The following is a 6,000-nucleotide window of genomic DNA, read 5'->3' on the forward strand; positions in this document are numbered from 1 at the left end:
GTAGAACGTCGCTGGCCGATGTAAGAGGGAGAGGAAGAGGGAGAGAGATTGATCAAAGAGAGAAGGGGAGAGTCGATCAAGAGAGAGGATTTGGGGGGTTTTCGAAGGGTCGAAGTACAAACGCTGGCTAATGCTGGTACAAAAGAATTTGGTCAACTCCCAGCTGAGCATGACAGAGAAAATACTCATCAATGTATTAACAGTAAGGTTCTAAAAGGCGATTATACGAGTGAAGCACTCAGCTGCTGCAAGGGAATGGAAACGAACCTGTTATTTGGGAGATTCTTCAAGGGAAGCACTTAGCCTAACCAGTCAGTTCTAACCTACAAAACAAATCTTAGCCATTAGCCACTGTTCCAGGTTCCACGAAACCAAATACAGCATTAAGTAACAATTTTTGAATTGCAAACATCCAATTTAATCAAGATGAAATAACAAAGAGAAATAATGTAATGAGGAAGTGCAGTATCATGTTTGGACCAGATATCTGTGCAGATGATCATGATAAGCACAAACAAATACTTGTGTAGAACTAAACAAAAGAACTACAACATAAATAAAAGACAATTATGGCTATTGTTGCTCCATCTAATAGAAGTCAGATGATCATAATAAGCACAAACGATATGGCATGACCACATGCAGACAACTCTGGTTTAATCTGGCTACTACCAAAATAAAGACAAAAGCTCTCATCTCTCTTTGTTTGAAGTAGGTCTAAAAGAAACTCCCTATATTAAAAATTGGCAGCAACAATAATTTAATGATATAGTACAGGAACACTGAAATAATGAATAAAGTCACAGAAAGGAATGTTGTGATGGGAAGAAAATTTTAACAAGAGAACTATATTTTCATTTATTCAATAAACAACTTCTTCATTGTTAAGTATATGAATTACAAGGTAATGGGTGCCCCCAAAAAAAGGGGCATCAATTGCAAATGCAATGATCACATGGTATTTTGGATTAAATATTGGTTTTGGAGTGTGACTTGCAAGGGGGCTGGAACAATTTGCCCCAAATTGTTTGTATCGGTTCACTATTGGTTGGTTCCGGTCTTTATTAGCCTGGTGACTCGTTTCATAACAAAATAGGACTTGTCCAAATTGGTTCCCTATTGGTCGCTCTCAGTCTGTATCAGCCTAGTGATTTGCTTCAGTCTGGGATGAAACTGGAATGACTCGGATGACTCATCCGCTACAAAATCAAATTTAAAAAAAAAAATGGAATCACCACAACAAAAATAAATTGCCATCATCTTTCCTTAAAATAATAATAATAATAATAAATAAATAAATAAATAAGTTGATCGACACTGGTTTAGGTTTTGTTTGAATGCACAAGGGAATTAAATTACAAACATTCTTTTGAAAAGATTTTTGTTATTTAAAAAATCAATGTTTCCAATATTCACCGTGGAAAAGTAGTTATAAAGTTGCAGCTATGTTTCTATCAAGTCCAACTTCAAAGTAACATATTTGCATTTTGGAGCTCAAATCATGAACTTGAATGTTAAGTAGATTACAACTTGACTTTTTTCACTTTATTATCAAATTAAGAACTGCATCCAAACACACCCCTAAGGATTAACAAGCTGACCTTAACAGTCTATACCATACAACACAACTAATTTGGGCAGTCTCAAATCAATTGGAAGTTCACGACAAGTGATTGCTAGACAATTAACTGAATTATCAGGCAATCTGAACCCCAGGAAACATGTCAATCATTCGAATCAAGTAGATAACGGACACTTCAAAATGTTCCTCAACATCTCTTTAAACAACAAACCAATCAATTTCACTATTTTTTTCTTAGTTTTCAGCTCATTCCTACATTGTCTACCGAATTTAACTCATAATGTGGTAAGCAATGCGTACTAAGATATCTATTGAAGGAATAACTAGAACAGATTCTATACTTATTGTGTAACAAGAAGCACATCGATGGTGGACGGATCAATCTCGTCAAAGTAAGGCAAAGCAGCCATTCCCGAGTAAGTTGGATGTATTCCACAATCAAACTACAAACCAAGAAAACACAAACTGCGTCAAAATCTAATGCATGTAAATAAAAAGAGAGAGAGAGAGAGAGAGAGAGAGAGAGAGAGAGAGAGAGAGAGAGGCAGAATTATCTATTTAACAACAAATCCAGAACCTCCATGTCATGGGGCCCATGGTTCAGTGATCCAAACCATTGATTTGCCACAAGGAATGACATGGGCACCTGTGGAAATAAGATGTAGAGGAAAAGAAAGGCCATCCCCAATGTGAAAGTGGTGAAATTGGCTACAGCATAAGCAATGGAGAGGATTTCATGGTGAAGGAGGCCAACAGGGAGATCTGAAACAATCCCAATGGCAGCAGCCATAATAAGAAGGAACGACATCCACCAACAAGATTTTTGGGCTCTTAGCACAAACACAGTGCGACCCGCTTGATGAACAACACAAATGCAAGATTGTACTTTCATCTCACAAGAGCACTTTGGGGAGGTATCACCCGTCCACCAAAGGGCACGGCCATACCAACGATCCAAATCACCGTAATGTGGACCCCGGACGCTAACTATACACTAAAAAATATAAAATTAGAAAAAGAAAAACCCTAAGTAGATGTTGATGCACTCGATATGGAGATCGGAGTTGCCGCTGTACATGTCGATGGGGTACATGCCATGGTCGTCGGAGATAATCTCCCATAAGGCCCCGATCTGATTACCACATTGCCCTCCCTGGATGTGGAGGATCTCTCTCATCTTCTCGAGATAACGAAGGCAGAAGGAAAACAGGGGCTGACAAATGAGGAGAGAGAGAGAGAGAGAGAGAGAGAGAGAGAGAGCATGAGGAAGTGCGAGCAGAAAGGGAGAGGTAGAGAGAGTCCGGGGCGGGGAGAGGCGTACAGCGGAGAAGGAGAGGCAAAGAGAGAGAGGGAGAGGAAGCGGCAGAGAGAGGGAGGGAGAGGGAGCGAGAGGTAGAGAGAGTTGACGCATAAGGTTTTTTTTTAATGTATATATAACATAGGGACCCTTTGCCCCGCAGCTGTTAAAACTGGCTGCGGGCAAAGGGTAGCCCCATCGGCCGGCTAAGGCCTGATTTCTTATAAGATCAGTATCCTTACACAGTACACTCCAATCTATCATGGAGGAAGAATACCACCAGAACTAAGTGATCCTAAATTTTTAAGCATTCATGACTCTTGTTACAATATATTGCACGGTAGTAACAAGCATACCGGCCGATGGTCAAGGATTGACATGAGAGCTGAATGCTCTCTCACAGCACGCTCGATTCGTGCATCACTTTCTGTGGCTTGCTTCAGGTTTCCAGCAAATCTGTTCAACCTGTCCTGCAAGTTCTTTGTCAGAGTACTTGACTGAGGTCTAGTCCACCGTGTCCCAAATTGGCTTCGAAATTGAGCATCCTCTCTTGCTTCTTTCTGCAGAAGCTCTTCAGTCTGCACAAGCAGCTCCTGGTTCACCCTTCTCAAATCCATTACTGGAGAATAATCAGGACATCTATCTTCCATTACCAAGATGACATGCTTGGAATTACTGGAGAATAATCAGGACATCTATCTTCATTCCCAGCTAATAGAAATGATATTCGAGCATTGCCATAGTTTTGTGAATCCTAAAGCAACCACCAAGACCACAAGAATGCAACTTGTACACCACTATCTTTCACAACGAGACCTTTGGAATGCATAGCCTTGTACCATAGAATGGGTAATCATTACATAGCACAAATTGCATCTCATTTCACAAATAATTCCTATTTGATAACCAATCCTCTGTAAGTGAACCCTTGGACTTTGAAGGTGCCCAAAAGTCTTATTAGAGTTTATATTCTCTAGCAAATCTGAAGAGTAGAAATCACTGAAAAGCCTTAATTTGGACTTCGAAGGTGCCCAAAAATCTTATTAGAGTTGCTTGTTGTCACAAACCCTTGGCTGGGTAAAGTGTACTATATAAAACCATCCTTGTAATAACCTTCTTCTTGGTTTTTATACCCTATTGTTGCTGGTATGAGTACCAGCTAATGTTAGCTCCCTATACCAACAACTATCAACTAATATTATTTCTATTCAAAGGATTCAAAGAGCCATGAAAAAGATTAAAGACATTAAGAAAAAGATGTTTTCAACAACTTTATCAAGCCAAAGTGCCTCAATAGGGCCTTTCCTTTGCCTTTCAATACAGTGGAGATAGTTGAAATGAAAAAGAAAGAAAATAAATAAATAAAATCAAAACTCCAAACAATGAGATCTGAAAGGAAAATAGATCTATAATTTTCCATTGCATCATCAGAAAAGCTACTGATATGCTAGATCGCCTTACATACTAACCAAACAATGCATCTCCTCTACTCCATTTCAGTAAAAAGACAATAGAACAAAATTGATATCCATAATCCAAACATGAAATATACGAACATATCTACCATAAAATCAAACCACTACAAGCACCAAAACCTAACCTTAGATCGTTTCGATCTATCAGATTTAGCAAAATCTCCCAAAAATAGCAGAGAAAACCTAATCTAGAGATAGGGAAGCTCAAATCTCAGTAAGAAAAGATAACAAAAAGCTGAAATTCATCTAGCGTGGGAAGCAAATTGTGACCTACCTGGCCTGCACGGAAATCGGTGTATATGCCCCTTGTTTATCTAGCGTGGGAAGCAGATTGTGACCTACCTGGCCTGCATGGAAATCGGTGTATACTCTCGTGTTAAGTAGCAAATAAGTTAAAGCCATCATTACATTTTAAAGGTTTATGGATTACATGACAACTAATATCAATTTTCTCTAATCATGAGATGATGAAGAACTCGGATGAGCTGCATTCACTTACCATGATTTAATGCTAGATGCAGCATTTTGTGAAATGAAAAGGCACAATTATAGGAGGAAATAACAAAAGAAAACCCATTCACAAAAAACTAGTACAACTCAACCATTTATTGTAAACATGCAGAATAAAATAACACAAAAATTTAAATATTTCTAAATTATTGCAGATAGCAAGGACTCAGAAGCAAACAATTCCTTCAAATTACCTCCAAATGCAGGATGAGAATGTAAATTGCTCAAGGCAGAAGTTGCAATCACTCCAATCGCATCAGATCAAAGATCTAAACCTCGAAAGAGGATATCTGAGATGCTGATGCGTGCAAAAGCTTTCTTTCCAGTAAAATCCCTAGATCTGAAAGAACACAGTAAAAAGCAGGAGATCACTCCTACTTAAAAATTCGACGATCAGAACCTCAGAAATCGCAGATCTTCTAAAATCAAAATGTCTCGATCAGGAAAAAAAGAAGCACAGATCGATTGATATCCCTTCCGATAAGGTAAACACAGCTTCTATATATATCATCGATCAAAGATCTAGGCTGTGAAAATCACAAATCTTCACAACTAAGAGCTTCTGCAGCTGAATCTGCTTCTATTTCAACCGATCGAAGATTCTGAGTTCAGAAGACACATATTTTCGCATCTACGAGCTTTCCGGGTATGAATCTCTCGATTAAAGATCAGAAATCGCTAGAAAAATGGAAGGAGAGATCGAGAGAAAAGGGGCGGAGACTAGGGTTTCAGCTCTTTTTCGAGAAACTGAGATCGAGGGAAAAGGAGAGGAAGGAGCGAAATGAAAAGAATTGAGAGCTTACCTTGAACTGATTTAGATCTGGATCTGAATGATAAGGAGGTCTTCTAGCAGCTCTCCTTCTTCCAATCGAGAGAGAGAGAGAGAGAGAGAAAGAGAGAGAGAGCGTGGATCTAAGCAGAGAAGAGGAAGTGAAGTACGGTTGCTATGGTCAGCTTATTAACTGAGAAATGCTGGTGTATTCCTTCGACTGGCCTTACAGGTGGAATCAAGGCACACGTGTGTAAGATCAAAGTCACTCGTTAGGCAATCCCTAGTGTACGGATATGATCTCTAAGATGATTTTGGACCATGACCCAATGTATGGTAATTACCGTAACCTCAAGCTATAATATGG

At 39.0% G+C, this 6,000-nt stretch overlaps 1 long non-coding RNA gene across 1 annotated transcript; it reads right to left on the bottom strand.

Moving 5' to 3' along the window:
- Window positions 1-4,172: 4,172 nt before the first annotated feature.
- On the bottom strand, window positions 4,173-5,769 carry LOC131250114 (uncharacterized). Its single transcript, XR_009173071.1, has 3 exons — window positions 5,668-5,769; window positions 5,059-5,204; window positions 4,173-4,701 (listed from the first exon to the last, which is right to left on the bottom strand). It is a non-coding gene; the product is annotated as an uncharacterized LOC131250114 (long non-coding RNA).
- Window positions 5,770-6,000: the final 231 nt, after the last annotated feature.

This window comes from Magnolia sinica, chromosome 6 (assembly GCF_029962835.1).
Source record: "Magnolia sinica isolate HGM2019 chromosome 6, MsV1, whole genome shotgun sequence".
NCBI lineage: Eukaryota > Viridiplantae > Streptophyta > Magnoliopsida > Magnoliales > Magnoliaceae > Magnolia > Magnolia sinica.